The sequence below is a fragment of the Sminthopsis crassicaudata genome, chromosome 2 (assembly GCF_048593235.1).
Source record: "Sminthopsis crassicaudata isolate SCR6 chromosome 2, ASM4859323v1, whole genome shotgun sequence".
NCBI lineage: Eukaryota > Metazoa > Chordata > Mammalia > Dasyuromorphia > Dasyuridae > Sminthopsis > Sminthopsis crassicaudata.
Window position 1 is genome coordinate 481,207,346 of NC_133618.1, and position 23,839 is coordinate 481,231,184.

Below are 23,839 nucleotides of genomic sequence, written 5' to 3' on the forward strand. Positions count from 1 at the left end.
ATGGTTTTGATGATTGCTGTTTTACAATATAATTTGAGATCTAGAAGCCCTTTTATCTTTACCTCTTTTCATGTTTATTCTTTATATTCCAGATGAATTTTATTATTGTTTTACAGTTCTCCAAAATATCCCTTTGATAGTTTACTGGGTATAGCATCAAAACTATAAATTAACTTTAGTAGCATTGTAATTTTTATTGTATTAGCATGGCATAGCCATGAGCACTAAATATTCTTTCAACTATTTAAGCTGTTCTTTATTTCTTTAAGAAGCACTTTGTAATTGAATATATACAGGTATATAGTACATGTACTTTCATTCATTGATTTCCAAATGTTTTATTTTGTAGTTGTTTGGAAAGAGATTTTCCTTTTTTGGTCTCTTGGATTATTATTATTATATAGAAATGCTGTTAAATTTTTATTTTGTTTTGTAGCTAGCATCTGTGCTGAAACTATTGTCTCAATTAGCATTTTCACTGATTCTCTAGAATTTTCTAAATAAATCATGTCATCAGCAAATAAGCAAAAAAATTAGTTTTATTTCCTCTTTACTTAACTTTATGCTTTTAATTTCTTTCTCTTGTGTGACTATAATTGCTAACATTTCCAAAACTATATTAAATAAAGTGGGCATTCTTGCCTTATTCCTCTATGTATTAAGAAAGTTCCTACCACATAAGATGCTTGTTTTGGGTTTTACATAAGTACTTTGTATGATATCAAAAAAAAAAAAAAGATAAAATGGAAAACTTTGATTACATGAACTAAATCATATGGAAAAAATATTAAATTTTTCTCATGAGGGTTTTTAACATTAAGCAATGAATACATGACTGAAAGACATTTCTCAACCTATGAGTGGTCAAAGGATATGGGAAAAGCAATTCTCAAAAGAATTACAAATTATTAATAACTATGTGAAAGAAAGCCCCAAATCACTAATGATAAGAGATATGAACATCAAAATCACCCTGAAATTTCTCTTCACACTCTGCAAATAGGTGAAAATAGATGGGGGGGGGGGTCAATGTTGGAGGTAATATGGTAATATAGGAACAAAGCTGTAGATAAAAAAACAATTTGGAAATTCAAATAAAGTGACTAAAATGTCCATATTCTCTGACCTACAGATCTTTATAACTCATGAAGATCATTGATAAGCACTGTCCCCATGTACATTAAATAATTTATAGCATCACCTTTTCTGATTAGCAAGGAATTGGAAATGAAAGAGATGTCCATTGATTGGGAAATGGATAAATAAATTGCAAAGCATGAATGTAATGTAATATTATTGTATTTTTTAAAATTATGAATATGATAAATTCAGAGAAACATGGAAAGATAAACTGATGCAGAGTAAAAGGTGCTAAGAAAGCAATATACACAATGACTATGACAATATAAATAGAAAAAATAACCACAAAAGTGAATGTTGTTAAATTATTTTATTTTTAAAAATAAGTATGGCTCCAAAGAAGATATATGAGAGGAAAATCTTCCTTTATTCCTTACAGACATGAGAAGTCATGAAGGTGATACACCCCATATATTTTTAGACTTTCTCATAGTATTGTTCAGGTCTGCTGAGTTTTTCCTTGTTTTTTTTTTCTTTTAAAATTTTGTTATATGAGATGACTCTCTAAGAGGAGAAAGATTACTGAAGGAAATTTTGATTATATAAAAAGAAATTACCAACTTCTTCAGAGTGAAGAAGGGAAAACCAAGAGAAAAAATGAAAACACAATTTCATTGTATTTTTGCATGAAAACACAATAACGTAAATGAAAAGAAGGCTAAGGTACATCAGAACCCAGGACAAAGTCAATTAGTGATATTGGTTCCAATTTGGGGCACCACAGGTCCAGAATATTGTACAGACTGTCAGATATGGTCACATAATTTTTTTCTGTCTATTTTTTTGCTTTTTGCCTAACTTTTTCTTAGTAAGAAAGAAAAGTATTACTGGGAGAGAACAAGGAATTAGAAAGTGTCAGTAATATTTTTTAAATCAACAAACATTTTTAAAATATCATTAAATTTAATCAAAATGTATTGTATTGATAGCACTTTCCTGATTGAATAGCCTAATAAGCTTATCAAAAAGGGAAACTAGGTTAGCCTAGAATGACCAATTCTTTTTTTTTAAATGTTGCAGAAGCACTTATTTGACAAATTAATCCACCTGATTTTAGATATAAGTTCACAGTAATTTAAAATAAAAAGATAATATGGAAAGTTTAGGAGGAAAAATTTACAAGGGATGAAGTTGTGAGAAATAAATAAAAAAAAAAAAAAACAGTATAGGGCACATCATTAGCAAACCGGGGCTTTGTTTTATCATGAATATTCTGGCAAGAGAAGTAAAAATGCACTAATTAAATTTGGAGATGATACTTCATTAGGAATTGTAAATACTAGGGTTAGGCAATGGTTTATACATCCATTCTGGAAAGATAATAGAAAATTGTATCATGGGGGAAAAAAAAAACAAGCTAATACAGCAATTTGAAATTTAGAGATTTTTGACAGAGATGATATGATCATAACATATTGAAAAGTATATGGGGGACAATGTTATTCTTCTTGTGTTCATGCTTTTGATTTTAAGCAATCTCCCTTGATGTGTGTTTGTGTGAAAATGTATATGTATATATAAAACAAAAAATTTTCTTAGTTGTTCACTTTTTCTGTGTTAGCCTAAAGATTGATGAGCAGAAGTTCCTATTTACATGATCATAGAATCATACTGTAAAATAAGAGACCAGAGCTAAAATGACACATAAAGCTGTTCAGTCCCTTCATCTTACAAATGAAGCCCCAAAAGGTTGAGAGATCTCATTAAAGTACAGAGTGATGGAGCTAAGACTCAAACCTCAGTCCTATGACTCTAGATTTTGCACTCCTTCCAATCACTGTATTGTTCAAAAAAGTTTGATCAAATCTCACATGAATTATTCTTAATATTCTTAATAAAGCTGTTCTGGTTCTTTGTAATCACTCTTTGCTTCCTTTTCTAGTTGTTCTCTCACCCATTCCTTCAATGATACATATGAGAATTTTTCCAAAAGTCACTATATCAAGTATATTGACTTGTCATTTGCAAATTCTATTATCTTCCCTTTGGAAAAGGAGGGCAGTGTCCTTCTGTAATTCTGAATCATTTCTTCATACATATTGTGATCTTTTGGAGATCACTGATAGGGACTTAGTGACTACATGTGCCAATTCTCCACCCTCTGAGCCTACTGATTTAGATTCCTCAAGAACATTCAGGTGTTTCCTTACTTTCTCTTTTCAGACAAAAAGCAATATATAAGCTGCATCCTAAATAGAACACAAAAGATCCTTGGAAATGGGTGAATAAGATGTTCCTTCTCTCTCTTAGTAAAGTTGAAATTGTCTGTGTTTATGATGACAAGAAGCTTCTGCTTGGAAAACATAAGGAAAATTGTTATCTTGTGAAACCAGATCTGGAAAATTTGCTCTCGTGATATTGCAATGTGAGTTTTTCAAGCTCTGTGTACAATTATATCAATCACACAACTTTGTGAAGTCTAGGCCAGTTTTCCCTCTCACCCAGACAGGAATGAACAACCCCAAAAAGGCAAGAAGGAATTTTCAATACATGTGGTAAAAATTGTTATGGTTTTGCCTTTCCGGGGCTGGGAGAGAACAGAAGTGACCTGATACCCTAAAACACCTTTATCCCATAGCTGTACCTCCTGGATGTACTCAGTCAGCTTCAGGCAATTATTCCTTCCTGTCTCTAAGATTTAGAAAAAGGAATGTTGATGACATTATTCACAGAGTTGGCCCTTGGAGTGGGCAAATGCTTTTATAGCTTAACTGAAGGGTTATCCAAAATGTCATCTAGGTCCCAAATATCTCCCTCTCTGACTTGTTGTTACTGTGTGTGTGTGTGTGTGTGTGTGTGTGTGTGTGTGTGTGTGTGTGTGTGTATACACATATATGGTGAATATAGTCACATCATTAAAGCTGCATCTTTAGATTAAGAAATTATGTTTCTATAAGGCCCCTATTTAAAGACAAATATTTCATCTGGGGAAAGTAGTGTATTAGCCCATTAACGGCTTAGTCAAAATTAGTATTTCAGATTGGATAACCATCCCTTAGTACAAAGTAAGGTTCTGAGATAATAGAATACGGGACTGATAAATTTTGATATAAGGAGTGGAGAAAGAAATATAGCCCTCTTTCTTCAATTATATCCCTTTCTCCTTAAAAAAGGAAGCTAACTTCAGTTCATTTTCTTTTAGCCTAGGAAATCTTAAAGGCAAGAAGACATTTTGTTTTATAGAAGCTCAGAGCTTCTGTGGACTAAGCAACTAATTATTCAGGCTTTGGTGGAGAAGGGAGGTGGGCCAATTACTCTTGCAGGTAGGGTGGAGTGAGGTAGTCAGTACACCATAGGTTCCAGGTGTTATTGATGTCTGTGGAAAGATGCTGTAGGCATGAAGAAGCTGAGGAAGATTGTACACCAATACAGTTTACTTATTAAATTACAGGCAAATTTCCCCACATTGAGCCAAGCCCAGTCATCCAGAAAGTTATTAAGCAAGAGTCAAGGTTCTGCCAGGATGAAACCAAGAAATGCATGTGGGGAAAAGTCTGTAATTAGAATTGGCTCCTCTGAGTGAAGAGTGATGGAAATTAAAATTATTGGGTCTGGGATCCTTAGCCATATTCAATTAAATCACATGCATGCTGTTAAGGCTGGAAATGCCCCAAATTACATTGTACTGGATCTCTCACATTCCCATCACTGGCGAGAGCTCTTATATGCAATTTATCTAGCATATAATCAACCTTCACAAAGAGCAGGTGACTGTAAATTATAAAGTTGAATGGGTTATGATATGGCACTTAAGAAAACCAAAATAGATTATAAACATATCCACGTAACTATATGGCTCCTAAAAGGCCAAAGTTTCACTTAAATCCATCAATAAATCGTTGCTGAGTACTTACTAGCTGCTCCCTCCACATGACCACCAGCACCAACAGTGTTCTAGGCACTGCAGTCAAAAGAGAGACATAAGACTTGGCCCCTGCTCACAGGGAATTCAAAGTCCAGTTGGAGTGAAAAAATATCACTCATGCAAGTAACAACAGCAAATAATAGAGGAAAGTGCATTCACTCATTCACTCAACAAACTCTTAATGTATACAGAGCACTGTGTATAACATGTGTATCCATGTATACAGCATATACAGAGATAGGGTAGGAGATATCTGGAAGATTCATTGGCTGGGGAGTCAGAAGGCTTGAGGTCAAATATTACCTCTGAGGTTACTAGCATGTGACTATTAAAAAGTCACTTTGCTTCTCTAACCTCTCTTTCCTTATCTGTGAAATGGGAATAATAGTACTTGCACTATCTTTTTTATAGGGATTCTAGAGGAAAGCACTTTTGTCAATAATAAAGCTCTATATTGTTACCTGTTATTTTAAAAGTTGAGATAAAACAGGGTCCTTGTCCTCGTGAAGTTTATAATTCAGTAGGAGAATAAGACACAAGCATGGATGCACATGCTGTACTATTAACACAGGAAAATCTCATTATAGTTACAAAACAAGGTGCCATATGAGATCCACGATTCTTGCTGCCTTGGAAACTCAAGGAAGGCTTCATGGAGAAGGTGACATTTTTGGTGAGTTCTAAAAATATTAGAGGGCATTCCAAGCATAAGGAATAATATGTAAAAGGGCAAGAACACAGGATAGTACAGGGTACATTCAGAGAGCAAATAGTCAATTATTATGACTAGAATATAGAATAATATGAGTTAAGGCTAGAAAGATAGAATACCTCTAGATGGTGGAGAACTTTGGATACTGGGCAGAGAAATCTAAATTATATTTGGTAAATACTAGGGATTCATGAAGATTCATGAGCAATATGGACTTTTGATTCAATTGTTGCCATGATTAGCAAGTAACTATCCTTCTGATGATGAGCCCCTCTGTTCTTAGCTGAGTTGGTTCATGGACAGACAATAAATTCACACAAAGTTTCTCTAGCATAATTGAATTCATGACCTCCACAAGCATAGCTTATGAGAAATCAGAATCACCTTCATGCCATCGTGAGGCATTAAAAGACTGAGGAGGTTTTGTACATCAAAGCAGATCATTTTGATAGGATATAATAATTTAGATGGTATTAAAATATAAATTGTATGGTATAAATTATAAATTCTATAAGAAGTCAAAGATAAGTAGGTCAAGGAATAATCAGAGCACAGAAGCTTCCCAAAGAATGAGATGGCTTTGGGCAGAATTTGGATAGGCAGAAAGGAGGGGGAATACAGGTAAAGAGGATGACATAATTAAAGGAAAAGAAACAAGAAAGGCAGTAATGGTCTAGGATTATGAGGAGGCTCACCTGGCAAAGCAGATGGCTGAAGAGAGAATTTGATTGGCCAGAATAATATGGATTATGGGAAAGCCTTGAAAACTTGACAGAGTAATTTGCAATTGATTTGGCCTGCAATGGAGAGTCACTGGAAGTTCTTGAGTAGGATAGTATTTAAGGAAGATTAATTTGACAGGGATAGACAGGATGGATTAGAAAACATACTAACATTTAACTATAGTATTAGATAAAGTATTGGACATGGAATTTGGCATAGCTGCGTTCAAAGTCCACTTGAAACACTTATTAGCTTTGCAGTCCTTTGGTGAGTAATTTAATTTTCAGAACCTCAATTCTCTCATCTGTAAAATGTGGATTATAATAACACCAAACTGCCAGATTTGTTATTAGGATCAAATGATGTATATGGAACCTTTTGTAAATCCTGAAGTCTTATATATCAATTATAATAGATGACAATGTCTCATACTGCAGGTAATCAGCAAATATATAGTAACTCCTGCACAATTACTATCTCCAAAACAAAGGAATAAAAGGAAGAAGAGAAGAGAATCCTACAAAATGTCTCTTTGGACCCTTCCATCAAGTGATCCCATAATAAAGGTTGAAACCCCACCAGAGTTTTCCTCCATTACAAAGAATCAGGATACCTTCAAAATAAGAAGTTTAAAATTTTAAGGCAGGACTCTTGCTATTATAAAATTTTGAAAAAGAATTATGGTCAATGCATACCTGGATTATTTTTTAAAAATGTCCTGGGCAGATAACACACACCAGAGAAATGTATAACTGACCAAAGGAACTTATAAATGATTGACTAACTCCTTCAAAGATCCCAACTTGGCAGGAAACTAAGATGTTCAGGAATGGCACGAAAGCTGCATGTTAATTGTAGAGACTTTAATGAACTGAAGATACATAAATAGTAATTAATGAGGCTGAGAATTTCTTCCATGAAGGAAATAAACCAAAGTAATGGTAACTATGCCTGATTTTTCTTTTTGGTGGAACAAAGCTTCCTCTTAACAATTTACCAAATAAATGCAATCCTTTCCTCTAGAATACACAAACTTCACTTTTCAATTCATTTTGCCTTATGTTTTTGGTTTGGAGATGTTTTTGCTTTTGAAAGTTGAAAAACTTTTGCCAAAAAAAAAATCAAAATGATGCCAAAGATGTTTACGAATGAACAACAATAGAAACTTTGGAGAATAATTCCAAAAAACAAACACAAAATGGTCAATGAATTCACTCATAAAAACAAGAAATTTTAACATTTAGTTTGTTTTAGGTTATCTCCCCTCTTCCTTACACTATATCCTTTTATTGGTTCCCAAAATTGTTTCATTTGGTTGGATCAGTCACTTACTTAGCACTTTTGCTGAAAGCACTCTAACTACATTTAAAAATAAACATATTATTTGCACTTACATACCGCCTTCCATCCATGGATGTCAAATTGTCTTTCTGAAATATTTGCTTTCATAATTCCTCAGTGATATAGGTAAGTAGCATCACCTCCATCTTACTAACAAGTAAACTAAGAACTGGGGTAGCTGTGTGATTTGCCCAAGGATATAACCAAGGGTACTCAGGAGAAAACTGAGAACCGGACAGCCACACTAACCCCCTCCCTAATCACTCAGGACTGCAATCCCTTTCTCTGCTGACCAGCTCAGTGAACTGTTTTCATTAGCACAGGGTTAAATCAGGAACCTAGGCCATTGTTTCCCTAGTGATGGATATTATATTCTATTTCCTGCTCCAGAGTCTGGACCCAGGCCCTGTACCACATTTAGCCACAAGTGCGAGAGTGGGATCAACTTGGTTACTAAGTAACACAAGTAGCAGGTGTCTCCTTTTCAGATAGCCCAGCAAATGCTGAAAGCCGCCCCATAAGAAACTGCCAACTCTACAATCAGGCTTGCACAGAGAAGTTTAAGATAAAGACTATGACGCTTTTAGAAGCTTTGTGAAACAAATGAGAAAAACACAGAAAAACACACAGGTAAATTTACCAGATTTGGGGTAATCCTGAGACATCTGAAATCCATTTATTGCATAACAAGTCAGCTCTGTATGGATAGAGCAGTAGAGTCAAAGTCAAATAGAAATTCTGTGGATCACAGATTGACTTGGAAAACTCATTATCTATGTTTTGTTGCATTTTTATTTATTTTGTTAAATATTTCCTAATTATATTTTACTCTAATTTGGTGGCAGTGTTGTGAGCTTCATGGGACTGCAGAAAGAAGAAAAGAAGAAAAAAAGAAAAAAGAAGAATGAAGAATGAAGAAGAAGAGGAGGAGGAGAGGAAGGAGGAAAGGAAGGGCATAGAAGAGAATAGAACGTTAAGGAAGCACAGAAAATCAGTGCAGTTTCTAAATATATAAAATGTATATACTTTACAAGCTGAGTAGTATAAAATCAAGATTCATAAATTGACATACAATACTTTTTATGTGTTTTGCTGGGTATATGGAAATACCATTTGGGGAGTATTTAAGTTCAAAGTAAAAAATAAATTTAATTGCCCTTCCAAACATCTTTCCTGGCCATTTGCATTCCCTCAGTGTATGCCCCTTTATAGATCTTCTTCAGATTTGTTCACTCTTTCATATTATGGTATATGTATTTCTGGCAATTCAAGCCTGGGGTTAGGAAGAGAGATTAGGACCAGATATTAGATATCAGACTTATTCAATTAGAAATGATCATTGAACTCCTGGGAACTGATAAGATTAATTATCATTTCTACAGCTCTCTACAGAAGACAGCTCAGAACAGAGCTTTGGGAAATAAGAACACTAATTTCTCTTTTAATAGTTTTGAATATATAGTCACATTGATTATTTTTTTAAAGCAACCTTTCTGTTAGTTTTCAGATTTCACATTTTATAAAATAATCATAACCAATATTTATAAAGTGCTTTAAGGTCACCAGTCACTTTTCATGTTCTCTCATTTGGTCCTCACAATGACCCTTATGAGATAGATACTATTATTATTCCCATTTTACAAATTACAAAAATTGAGAGTAAGAGAGTTTAAGTAATTTTCCCAATCACACAACTAGTATCTAAAGCAGGATTCTAACTCAGGTCTTCCTGAGACCACGTTGAACATTCTGTCTATTGAGTTCAATAGTGTCATGGTATCACCAGAATTCAAAGAAGCAAAGCTAGTACAGTGCCTTGAACAAGGTATAAATAAATTCAGTAGATATTTAACCATTGAGAATTTTTGCTTTATATAAATATAGAGATCCTCACAGACATTCCCTCATTTCTCACCTGACTGCATTGCTTGAAGGACTTTCTTGAATTCTCCACAATGCTCCTCCTCCTTCTCTTCCTTTTTCAGCCTTTTTTCAGAGAGTGTGTGTGTGTGTGTGTGTGTGTGTTGTCTTCCCCTATTAGACTGTAAATTCCTTGAGGGCAGTTACTATTGGGGGAGGAGGGAAGAAGGCAATGGGGTTAAGTGACTTGTCTAATGTCATACAGCTAGTTAAGTGTCAAGTGACAGAAGCTAAAATAGAACTGGTATGTGAATTTGTATTCATAGTTGTATTTATAATGCTTAGTACAGCATCTTACCACTTGATGGGACATTAATAAATGCTTATTGACTAAATAGAAATAGATTAACATCTTATTTGGTACACTATAATATGTCCCAAATGGGTCAATTACCTAAATATATATATATATATATATATATATATAATTTTTTTAAAACCACATCACAAATGAGAAAAGAATTCTTCACAACCTCAGGGAAAGGGAATGAATATTAACCACTTCTGAGAGTGCAAAAAAAATCAAATAAAATTGGTGAATACAGCAATAAATCACACAAATATTTATTATGATCAAATTAGATTTATTCCAAGAATTTTAGGTTGATGTGAAGGAAAAACAATAGCATAATAAATCTCAGTAATTAACATTTACAAAACACTTTAAGGACTACAAAATGCATTCCACTTATTATTTCATTTGATTCTTACAACAACTCTATGAGGTTTGTATTATAGACATTGTCCCCCTTTTAGAGGTGAAGAAATAGAAATTAGATAATTTGCTTGTGGAAATTTAGCTAGTAAAGTGTTGTTGTTCTGTCCTTTGTTTTTGAAGAGGACGATGACATCAGGGATGTGATGCCATGACATGCAAGTGAATTGGATTGATGGAGGGCTGGCAAACTCACCTACCTCATTTTCCACTCCAGAGCATCTGGGTCCAGTGGCCAGACATAGATCAGGATGACTGGAGATGGACCTGGATGCAGTGGAAGACCTTGGCTTTTTTAAGCAAAGCAACAAGCCTTAATCCCTGAATGGGTGTGCCTCAAACTCAAACTAAATAAAATGACAGAAGTAAGATATAAATAGTTCTTTATATAAAGAGTTATTCTAGTTCTAACTTTTTTCCTTATACTATGTTCCTCTCTTCTTAAAAACAACTTTTTAAATCTATCATCAATAGATACAGAAACTCTTCAATAATTTAATAAAATTTAATATTCCTTTATGTTTAAAAATGCATAAGAAACTTAATACTTCCTAGCTCTGTGATCCTGGGCAAGTCACTTAACACCAAATGCCTCAGCAAAAAAAAAAAAAAAAAAAAAAGAAATTAGAAAATACATAAGAATAAAGTGATTTTTTTCTCCATACAACAAATCTATATTTAAATCTGTAAACCAGAATTTTTTGAAACAGAGAAAACTTAGAACCTTAGCCCCTAAGAACAGGGATAAATTAAGTTGCTTGTTCTCATCATTAATTATTTGACACAAAACTATAAATGTTGATAATTGCAACATAAAAAAAGAATTAAAGCAATAAAGGTTAGGAGGAGGCTAAACAGGTGGAAGCTAAAGAGGGAAGCAAACATTATGATGGTTAATTTAGAAAATCCTAGAGGAGAAATGAAAAAAAAAAATTAAACAGATAATGAGTAGTTTCTGCAAAGAAGTGATATAGAAGATAAGCCCATAAAATCATCAAATTTCTATATATCACCATCAACAAAAAAAAAGAAAAAAATTTGGTAGAAAAATTGACTAAAAGGTGACATTTGCAAATGACATAAAGTTCAAAATTTTAACATATTGGAAGACAAAGTTTTTTTTTCCTTTTTCCCCCTACTAATTAAAAAAAAATTCTGAATTTAAACACAAAAAAGGAAATTTTTAATATAAGCAGTACACAGAAGGAGCATTCTACATGATACTGTGAACCTCTATTCTGTACCACTTACTTTTAAAAAAAGATATAATAACTTTCACAGATTACTTTCAAAACTATTCTGCCTATTTGTGCTTCCTTCTGCTTTTCTGTTTTGTTTTTGGGGGCATTTTTTAAAATTCTCTGATTTTTGGCATCAGGCATCAGTATTGCTAGCTATGGGCTACTGGGTAGCTCACTAGATAGAACACTAAGCCTAAAGTCAGAAAAACTCATCTTTCTGAGTACAAAGCTCATCTCAAACACTTACTATCTGTGTGACCCCCTACCCTGTTTGGCTCAGTTTCCTAATGAGTAAAAAATGAGCTAGAAAAGGAAATGGTAAACTACTTTAGTATCTTTGCTAAGAAAACCTCAACTGGGGTCATGAAGAATTGGACATTATTGAAAAATTTAAAGAAAAATATTGCTAACCATCCTCTCCAAAATCCTTCCCATTAAAAATTAAGAGGAAAAAAAAAGAGGGAAAAGTCATTCCTTGTAACAAATAAAGATAGTCAAGCAAAACAGTGCCTATGTCCAAAATTATATGTTCTTGCATCTTTAACAGAAGTGGGTCACATGATAAGACCCTCTAGAAGCATGTTTTTTTTTGTTGTTGTTGTTGTTGTTTTTTTTATTAAAGCTTTCTACTTTTCAAAATATGCATGGACAATTCTTTAACATTAGCCCTTGCAAAATCTTGTGTTCCAATTTTCCCTTCCTTCCCCCACGCCCTCCCTCCCTTAGATGGCAAGTAGTCCAATATATGTTTTAAAATGGTAGAAATATATCTTAAATCCAATAGATGCATACATATTTATACAATTACTGTGCTGCACAAGAAAAATCAAATCAAACCAATTTTTAAAAAAAGAAGCAGCAAAATAAAATGCAAGCAAGCAACAACAAAAAGAGTGAAAATGCATGTAGTGAACCACATTCAGTTCCCACAGTCCTCTCTCTGGGTGTAGATGGCTCTTTTCATCACTGAACAATTAATTGGAACTGATTTGAATCATCGTTGTTGAAGAGAGCCCAGTCCATCAGAATTGATCATTGTATAATCTTGTTGTTGAAGTGTATAATCATCCCCTGGTTCTGCTCATTTCACTCAGCATCAGTTCATGTAAATCTCTCCAGACCTTTCTGAAATCATCCTGCTGGTCGTTCCTTATAGAACAATAATATTCCATAACTTTCATATACCACAATTTATTCATCCATCCTCCAACTGATGGGCATCCACTCAGTTTCCAGTTTCTAGCCACTACAAAAAGGGCTGCCACAAACATTCTTGCACATACAGGTCCCTTTCCCCTCTTTAGTATTTCTTTGGGATACAAACCCAGTAGTAATGCTGCTGAATCAAAGGATATGCATAGTTTGATAACTTTTGGGGCACAGTTCCAAATTGCTCTCCAGAATGGTTGGATTCTTTCACAACTCCACCAACAATGTATCAGTGTCCCAGTTTTCCCACAGCCCCTCCAACATTCATCGTTACTTGTTCCTGTCATCTTAGCCAATTTGCCAGGTGTGTAATGGTATCTCAGAGTTGTCTTAATTTGCATTTCTTTGATCAATAATGACTTGGAATATCTTTTCATATGACTAGAAATAGTTTCAATTTCTTCATCTGAAAATTGTCTGTTCATATCCTTTGACCATTTATCAGTTGGAGAATGGCTTGAATTCTTATAAATTTGAGTCAATTCTCTATATATTTTAGAAATGAGGCCTTTATCATTTTTTCCCAGTTTATTGGGAAGCATGTTTTGAATGGTTGTATTGTTCAGAGTCCTTAAAACTTTCAAAGATATTTTTCTTTCCAATATTGTTATCCTTATATATTAATTATTCTTATAATTTTTCTCACTTCACTTTGCATCTGTTTATACTAGCTAAGATTCTCTGAAATCATCTCTTTCATTATTCCTTAAGGAATCATCAAATTCCCTTATATGTATAGACAGTACCACAATTTGCTCAATCATTCCTCATTTATGTAAGAGACAAGCTTTGGGTTCTAGTTCTTTTTTTTTCCCTTTTAATCCTTTCTTCAGGATCAGGAAGTTTATTTTATTTGTAACTACTCCTTCCCTGTGTTTTCCATTGTCCTAATCCTCCCCCACCCCATCCCCACTTTTTCCCTGTTGAGTTGGATATACTTCTACACCTAACAGTGTGTGCCTATTCAATCTTTCTTTGCTCATTTAAGAAAACAGACAAGTTCATCTGAGGCCCAATCCCTAATCCCTTCTTCCATATTTGTCTATCTTTTCATGCAGCCCAATTATAACAATAAAAGATCTGCCTCTTTTCTTCCTCCTTTCAACACTAATGTGGTTCTTTTTACTATCCCTTATTTTTACCCTCTCTTCCAATCTTTAAAACAGAACCAACCCAAACCTCCCCTCCCTGAGGAATTCTGGTTTTCTAAGTAAAGGTCTTCAGCAGTTTTACTGAACTTACAACTATTTAAGTGATTAATACTAGGTAGAGAGGCCTCTTTCACCTAGTCCAAAAAAAATAAATGAATGATTGAATGAATGAATCTGGATAAGCTATTCTTGGATATAAGCTTATATTCTTTTGCATTTTGGAAAAATGTTTTCCAATATTTCCTCTTATTTATGTAGCTGCCAGATCTTATATGATCCTAATTGTGGTTCCTTGATACTTAAACTGCTTTTTTTGTGGGTATACAATTCTTTTTCTTTGATATGAGAACTCTGGGTTTTGGCCCTGACATTCCTGGAATTTTTCCTCCTGGGTTTCCTTTAGGAGAAGATCAGTGGATTCTATTTTTACTTTGCCCTCTAATACTAATAGATAGGGACAGTTTTCATTTGTAACTTCTTGAAACAAAATGTCCAGATTTTTTTTTGTGTTGTTTTAATATCATGTTTTTCACAGATTCCAATGTTTCTTGTATTATCTCTCCTTGATGTTTTCCAAGTCAATTGTTTTTGAAGTAGCAATGACTTTGGAACCTCACTCTTCCTGAATGAGGAGGGATACATTTTTTCCTCAGCATTGTAGGAGTTCTCCTCAGGGGTTGGGGTATCTTTTCTTTAATGTTATCAGGTTGAGGCCCCTTTCCACTATGTTATCTCACTGTTGACAGCTAGTGACTACCTCCCTAGTTCCATTTAACCAATTAATATTATCTATCTTCTACAAAGAGATTTTTACTTTAAAGATACAACAAAGAACAGAAGTATAAATATTTCCTCTCCCAATACCTCACTATTATTTATCCCATCTCAGTCTCTGGGGAAAGTAGACTCAGACTTGACAGTTTCTACCTATTATTACCCTCACCAAGTTCACAACCAAATGTGGTATCACTTGTTTCAGGAAAAACCTGGGAATATTTATATGTGAAATGAAAAAAAAAACCAAACAAACCAAGAACAGTATATATAGTAGCAGTGATATTATAATATTGATCAATTATGAAAGATTTGACTATTCTGATTGAGAACAATGATCCAAGACAATTTCAAAGGTATGATGAAAAATATTATCCTCCTCCAAAGAGAGAACTGTTGAACTCTGAATGTAGATCAAAGTATATTGTTTGTCATTTTCTTTATTTTTCTTGGAGGTTTTTTTTTTTTGCAACATGGCTAATATAAAAATATTTTCATGCCTTCACATATAACTTGTATCATATTACTTGCCTTCTCAACAAATGGGGAAGGGTTAACGAGAGAAAGAATTTGGAACTCAAAATTTTGCAAAATGTTAAAACAACAACCACAGCAACAAATGAAGCATCATTGCTAGATGAAGCCTCAGACCTCTTGTGGATGAGCTAGGTCTGAAAATCATTTCTCAATTTGGGAGCTTAATGATGGACAAGCTGGGTGCAAAACCTGATACGGACTCCATTCCTGGACCTTTTGGTAGTTTGCTGTTCTAATCTTTCAAAATTCACAGTTTTATAGCTATCTCTATTTTCCTTTGCCTAGAAGCAGGAAAGAATGAACACAAGAGAAACTGGAGCAATAGCAAGGTTATGTATTCTTAGCTTTGTGCAGAGAATAAGGGAGCTTATGATCCTTTTTCTACCAAAAGAACTCAGCATTTTGTCCTCCTTCTCCATTGTCAGCAGCTGAGGAGGTGAGGAGACCCTACAGAAATGCACTAGAAATGCCTGTTTAAATGCACCCCAGTTTTGCTCTATAACTACTTCTGGCTCTATATCCAGTCAAAGATGCAGACTCCTTTAAATCACATCACCAAGAAAGCCGAGCCACTTACATGATGTCTTCACTTGCTCCAAATCTTTACTGTTTCATGTCATCATGCCTTTCTGGAAATAGGCTCTCCATGTGGGTTTGTACTCTCGTTATGATATCATATATCTCATATTTTCTTCTATTTTTTCAATCTTTTGATTTTTTCATCTTAATGTTTCTTGTTATCTCATGGAGTCATTGATTTCTCTTTAATCTTTTCTAGTTTGGGGTGAGTCTATTTCTTGGATAAGGGTCATCACTATATCTTCTCAACTACTTATTCTCCGAATTCTTTCCTCCAGAGTGTTTATTTCATTTCTTCTAATTATTCATGTAGTTCTTGTGGAAAATCTATTTTTTCCTTTGTCACTGCTTCAGATATAATGGATTCTTCTGTGGAGGCATTTCTATAATTGTAATAATTTTTAATATAATTTTGTGGGTTTTTTAAAAAATGTATTCATCTCTATAGCCTTAGTTCCTGAATTGGGGCTTTCTACCAGATCAGTTTGTGTTTCCAATTATTCTTTTTAGAGAGCTGATTATCTCTGCCTGATCTTCCCTTAGATTCCCTGGTTCCTGCTCTGATTTCCACCTTCTCAGGTGGATCCCTAAATCATTGAAGTTCAGAATATTGGATTTCTAGGATGCACTTTGGTATCTCAAGACAAGGTGTTAGGGATTACAGAGCCCATAGAACTGGATTGTCCTTGTCTGAGCACTGCAGCTCTGCCCTGATTACTGCTGCCTAATGCCACTCCAGGAAGTCTTCAAACAAGAAAACACTTGGCAGATTATATCAAAAAGCAGATTCTTATCAAATGTATGTTGAACTCCATAGCCTCTGTAGATCCTTCCAAATGAATTCCTATGATATTATCTGAGTGCCAATTTCTCAAAAAGCTTTTTTTAAGCATGAAAAAAATATATTAAATATATTGTAAGTAGCCTACCAAAATATACATAAGATTTATAAAAAGACAAGTATAATTCTTTTTTACAGAAATTAAAGAACTTAATAAGTAAATATTCTATGTAAATTATAAGGTCAGGCTAAAGAAACATTACTCAAATCATTTTACAAATATTTTGCTATCATGATCAAAATTGCAGTGGAAATATTTCATAGAACTGTGTAAAATAGACTGCATAAAATTGTGTAAAATAATTTCAAAGTTGATATGGAAGGACAAAAAATAAAGACCATCAAAGGAAATTATAAAAAAGTAAGGGTTGGAAAAAGAGAAATTTGTACTCTTAAGTCTTAAAATATACTAAACAGCAGTAATTATACTGTATAAAAATAGAAAAATAGGTCAGGAATAGATAATTAATGAGTTGAAAGCAAATACATATAGTAGAATAGTGTTTGACAAAGCCAGTGTCACAAAACCCAGAGGAAAAAATATTCATTATTCAACAATAACTATTGGGAAAGACAAATTGCAACTTGGCAAAAATTAAGAGCAAGCCATCATTTCACATAATTCATCACAATCTCAAATGAATCAATGATCTATTTTTTTAATCATAAAGAGAAGACAATTTATTATTTTATTTTTATTATTTATTATTTTACAGTTAAAGAAAGAGCACAAAATTTTAACCATCTTTAACTTAGAGGTAATTATAAAAATCAAGATAGATTAATTCAACTAACAATGATATAAAAACAAAAAGCTTCTGCACAACAAAAAGTTATGTAACCAGAAAAAGAAAACAAGGAAAAATTGCTAAGCATTTCTGATAAAAGTTCAGAATAAAAAATTCTACAAGACTGACACTTTATTTATAATAGTCATTCTTTAGTAGGAAATTAGATGAAGAATACTATTAATAATAGCTAAGATAATATAATGATTCAAAATAATTGATTTTAACTAATAAGCCTATTCTGTTGATAACAATAGTGATGTCAGTGATAATAAATACAAATACTATTAATACTTATAATTATTTAAAATTTCCCAATAATTTTACAAATATCTTTTTTATCCTCATAACAACCCTGGGAGATAGGTGCTATTATTATCCCCTTTTTACTGATGAAGAAACAAAAGAAGACAGATTTTTAATTTGCCCAGGATCTGAAGTAGAAATCGAACTCATGTCTTTCTGGTGCCATGTCTGGCAATCCAGCCACTGTGCTATCTAGCTACCTCAAAAAATTAAAATAAATATTAAGGCATTTCTCAAACATGAAAACTTATTCAAAATCTCTAATCTAAGAAACATAGATTAACTCTAATATTCTACCCTATGTCAAATTAACAACAAAGAATCATGTATATGTTAAGATCATATAAAATTCTTGATGAAATAAGCATAGATATAATTTTGTTAAGTTAATCTCAGATTTTTCATGTTAAGCAAGTAATAAAAAGATATGTTTGCTCACAAATGGTTTTCCTCAGGATCCAAATAGAAGAGGATTCCCCAAAGATGATAAAGTCATTCAGATGGTGTTGTATAAAGACAACATGAATGATTGCATCAAAGCTTAGAATATTATAAAGTTTCCTCATGGAACTCCATAATTACTCCAAAAAACTCTCCTAAAAATTTTGCACAGGAAAAGCCAAAGGGGTGAAAATACTTTTTTATATAGATATCTATTTGAATAGCTGGCACATCATCACATCAATACATGTATCTTTGACATGCATGTCAAATAGATATTGAAATGAACTCATAATTGAATAGGAGGGAAATATCAAGCTAAAATGCATTTTAAAATTTTTATAAGATATACATTTCTACAACATGTAGAACTGTACAAATTGTTTATTTGAATATAACTATAATAGAATATTATTGATTTGCAAGAAATAACATGAAGAATTCAAGAATTATGACTTGTAGAAGTGATACAAAATGAAAAAGCAAAAAAAAAACCTATCAAAATATGTTAACAACAAACTCAGTAATAAATTTGCAATCACTTTCTAATTTTGTGTTATTTAAGCTATTTTTTTTTCCTTTCAGTGGTTTGATTAGCTTACAAGCCTTTATTTAGAGCTTTGTGATTTGGCAAATGGAGATAAATTGTATGGTTCAGATTTTTGCAGGTTGAAACCAGTTCTTTGTGTTAGATCTAATAAAAAGGAATCAGTTTTCCAATGATTTTGCCTTTATCTTTCCTCTTTAAAGGACAAAATGAATAGCAGAAGAACTATGATTTTGCCTGTATATAATCCAAGTTCCAAAGTCTATTGGTATGGCATTTTCTGAGCAATAAGACAGAATTAGGGGGAGCAGAAGAGAGACGTTCATTCTTCCTAGTGTATAGTCTCCTATGTATACCTTTTCTGATTTCTGTTTTATTATAGGCTTGGATAAATGGCTTTCTTTGTTCATTATGTTCATTATGGAACTGGCATCAGTGTGAAAGGAATCAAACCTTGGATATAATGGTTCAGATCCTCTTTAACCTAATAAACATCAATCTGAAGTTTAACTTGAACCTGAAAACTGAATCTGAAAACTATACCCATTAGACTAATAACACTTAAAAGATATATAGATATATTTAGATATAATTCTAGCCCCATATCCACTTTCTTTAAGAAGAACAGAGTAGGCTAAGCTTCCAGCCCCCACTTCCTGTGGCCCCCTCCTAGAAGAAATTAATCTCCTTTTGCTGAAAAGTGAGTAGAGAAAAGGCTAGATGTATCTATTCTGCCTCCCTTTGAGCTACACATTAATACTCCTCTACCACATATGGGAAGCAGTTCAAATGTATACACAGCTCACAAATATACATGTATATTTTATTTTGTTTTTGTTTACTTGTTTGAATGATCATTCCTGCCTATGAAAGTTAAAATAACATTTATTAATGGAAAAAGAAATTAAATGCTACAGATGCCCAAGAAGGGGGACATATTACTTAGAGTTAGGGTGATCCCTTTGGAAGGGACAAAACTTGTGCTAAACATTGAGGGAAATGTTTTGTGACATGTTGCTATAATCTCCTCTGCAGGATGAAGAGAAGGGTTAAGAATATTTCAAATTATACCTCTGATACTTACCTGTGTGACTGGAAAAGTCATTCAAACTCCCTGAGCCTCAGTTTCCTAATCTGTAAAATGAGGAGATTGGGCTAGGTAGCTTCTGAGGTTTTTTCCAGTTTTACATATATCATCTTAGATAAAGGGAACATCTAGAAAGCTTCTTTGAATCCAGGGGCACTAAGTAAATGTTCATTGTTGAAGATATTGACAGAGTTGGAGCACTTTTTTCTCAATACCTTATTATAAAATTAAAAGCAGAATTCACTGGCAGGTTTGATTAGTAGCAGGATACCAGTAAGTGGGTTATTTGTAATATAATATGGCAAGTCTAATCCATGAACCCAAATATTCATTTTTATTTTCACTTTAGAAAATAGTATTTCAAACCCCAAAGAGGAAAGGAAGTAAATGTGTATTATTTGCTGAGCAAGAGAATTCCTTGAAGATTCTAGAATCCCAAACGTAAACAACTGACATCTACTTAGTAAGTTATCACTGGAAGTTGATTGCCACCTAGCAACAGAAATGGGAATATTCCAGGGACTCTTGCACACACATTATGAGTAACTTTGAATTATTTTCTAATTCAACTTCACTTAAGGAATGGAATACCAATTGTCACTGTGACATAAACAAGATACCTTGGAGTGCAGAAATATAAGAAATGATGTTACCCCAAAAAACTTTTTAAAAGGCAGGATAGAGTAAGCATTGACTATAGGAACAAACAAGATATATCACTGTGTGGTTAATTCCCAAGTCTATATAACTAGCCCTAGGCTTTCTGCTGAGCTCTGATACTACATCATTGATTGCCTATTGGACATTTCAAACTAAATATTCCATAGGCATCTCAACTGAACATGTCTATAATGGAAATTATTCCTCAAACCAAAGTCTCTTCTAAATTCTCCCTGCTTTTTTTCCCCAGTAGAAAGAATTACTATACTTATAGTCACCATGGTTAGTAATATTGATATTATTCTTTACTATTTCTCACACACTCTCACTGCACATAATATGTTAGTTACCACATTTTGTTATTTTTCCTCTCCAAACTAACTCTTCCACATGTTTCCTTTGCTTTACTCACATGGACACAATCTTAGTTCAGGCCTTAATCACCTCTTACCTGGACTAACTAACTATTTGGTCCTTCTAACTGGTCTCTTTACAAGCAAATCTCTTCTATCTCTAATTTATTCTTTTTGCAACTTCATTTTTTTTTTTTTTTGGTTCTGTTCATTTCGTTCTTCATCACTTCATGTAAGTCTTTCCATGATTTTTCCTAAAATCAACCTGCTCGTCATTTCCTAAAGCACAGTAGTATTCCATTACAATAATATATTACAACTTTTTCAGCCATTTCCTAACTGATAGGCATTCCTTCAGTTTCCAGTTCTTTGCCACCAGAATATTTTATAACATAGAGGTTCTTTTCTTTTTTCTTTGATCATCATGAGAAACAAACATAATAGTGATGTTGCTGGGTCGAAGAGTATACAGTTTCATAAATCTTTCAGCATAATTTCAGCTTGCTCTCCAACATGGCTAGAATTTAACGTTTGACCAACAGTGTTTTAGTGTCCCAATTTTTGTACGTCCCCTTCAACATTAGTCATTTTCCCTTTCTATCATTTTAGCCAATCTTATAGATGTGAGAAAAAATCTCAAAATTTGTTTTAATTTGCATTTGTCTAATCAATAGTTATAGCTTTGATTTCTTCATTGAAAAACTACCCACTCATTTATCAACTAGAGAATGACTCATATTCTTATAAATTTGACAAAGTTCTCTATATATTTGAGGTATGAGACCTTCATCCGAAAAACTGTCTATAAACATTTTTCTTCAATTTTCTTATTTCTCCTAATCATAGCTATATTGATTTTATTTGTACAAAACCTTTTTAATTTAATGTAATCAAAATTATTCATTTTACATTTCATAATGTTCTCTCAATTATACATAAATTTCTCTTATTCATAAGTCTGCTTTATCTTCTTCTAATTTATTTATGATATGTTGGTTTATATCTTTATATCATGTATTTGTTTTGACCTATCCTGGAATATTCAGTTTATGCCAGACTGCTTATTGATTTTCCCAACAATTTTTACTAAATAATGAATTCTTATCCCATAAGTTTAAATCTTCACAATTTTCAAATGTAACATTACTATGATTATTTGTAGTATTATGTACTATGTGTCTATTATGTTCCACTTATCCACCTTTCTATTTCTTAATCCATTCTGCCAGATAGCATTGATAATTACTGCTTTATAATGCAGTTTAAGATTTGGTATTGTTAAACCTCCCCATTTTGCATTTTTATTTTTTTAACTAGGGAATTTTTTTTTACCATATGTGTTTTTTCAGAGAAATCAATCCTAATTCATCCAGAAATTCTCTGTCTTCTCTCAAACAAATATCCATCTAATTTTAAAGTTTGCATTTTTATTCATTCTTTTTATGTTCTTGAATTTTTGTTCTTCCAAATAAATTTTATTATTTTTATAGGTCAACAAAACAATTTTTGGTAACTTAATTTGGATTGTAACAAATAAATATGGTAGAATTGTCAATTTTTTATACTGTCTCTGCCCACCTGAGAACAATTAATATCTCTCCATTATTTAAGTCAGACTTTATTTGTATTTAAAACTGTTTTATAATTAATTATGAATTTGTTTTGCCAGGTGTATGTCCAGATATTTTATTGTATTACAGTTATTTTCAATAGGGCATTTCTTACTGTATCTTTTAACGGGGTTTTGTTGGTGATATATAGAAATGCTGATGGTTTATGTGGTTTATTTTATTTACAGTTACTTTGCTAAAATCAGTAATTATTTCAGCTAGTTTATTAGTTGAATCTCTATGATTTCTCAGCTACATCATTATATTATCTACAAAAAAAGAGATAGTTTTATTATTTCATTGCCCATTCTGATTCCTTCAATTTCTTTTTCTTCTCTTATAGCTATTGGTGGCATTTCTATTATAGTACTGAATAATATTGGAGATGATGGCTATACTTGTTTCACTCCTAATATTTTAATTTATTCCCATTTTGCTTGTTGGTGGTTTTAGATAGATGCTTCTTATCATTTAAGGAAAAATGCATTTATACCTATGCTTTCAAGTGTTTTAAATAAGCATGAGTGTTGTATTTTATCAAAAGCTTTTTTATATCTATTGATATTGTTTTTGGTTACTTTTATACTTGATATAATCAGTTATGTTAATAGTTCTTATGTTAAAATATTCCCACATTCCTGGTATAAATCCTACTTGATTACAATGTATAATCTTTGTAATATATTATTATAATCTTCTACCTAGTATATTTTTGGGGGGATTTTTGCATCTATATTCAACAATGAAATTTTCTTTCTCTGTTTTTGTTCTTGTAGATATCAGAACCATATTTGTTTCATAAAAGGAGTTTGGTAGGACTCCTTCTTTAGCTATTATTCCAAATAATTTATTTAATATTGGAATTAGTTGATTTTTAAATGTTTGGTAGAATTCATTTGTAAATCCATCAGATCTCAATGTTTTTTCCCATTGGAAGCTCATTTACGGTCTATTCAATTTCTTTTTCTAAAATAGATTTTTTAGCATATTCTATTTCCTCTTCTGTTTATGTGTATTTTGCAACTATTCTTCTACTTCAAACTTAAATTGTTAAATTTATTAGCATATAATTGGGCAAAATAATTCCTAACAATTGCTTTGATTTCATCTTCATTAATGGGGTTATTTATCCTTTTCATTTTTGATATTAGTGATATATAGCTTTTTTTAATCTTTTAAAAAATCATATTATCAATGCTTTGTCTATTGTGTTTTTCCCCATAAAGCCAATTCCTACTTTTATTTACTAATTCAAAGGCTTTCTAGCATTTAATTGTATTAATCTCACCTTTAATTTTT

At 32.6% G+C, this 23,839-nt stretch overlaps 1 long non-coding RNA gene across 1 annotated transcript in view; it reads left to right on the top strand.

Annotated features, from left to right (window-relative positions):
- The window catches only part of LOC141557525 (uncharacterized), a 53,197-nt gene extending 45,815 nt beyond the window's left edge, over positions 1-7,382 (top strand). Inside the window, exons 4-6 of the long non-coding RNA XR_012486814.1 lie at positions 3,304-3,505; positions 5,593-5,678; positions 6,878-7,382. This is a non-coding gene — a long non-coding RNA (uncharacterized LOC141557525). The remainder of the gene's footprint in view (positions 1-3,303; positions 3,506-5,592; positions 5,679-6,877) is intronic.
- The last annotated feature ends 16,457 nt before the right edge of the window (positions 7,383-23,839 follow it).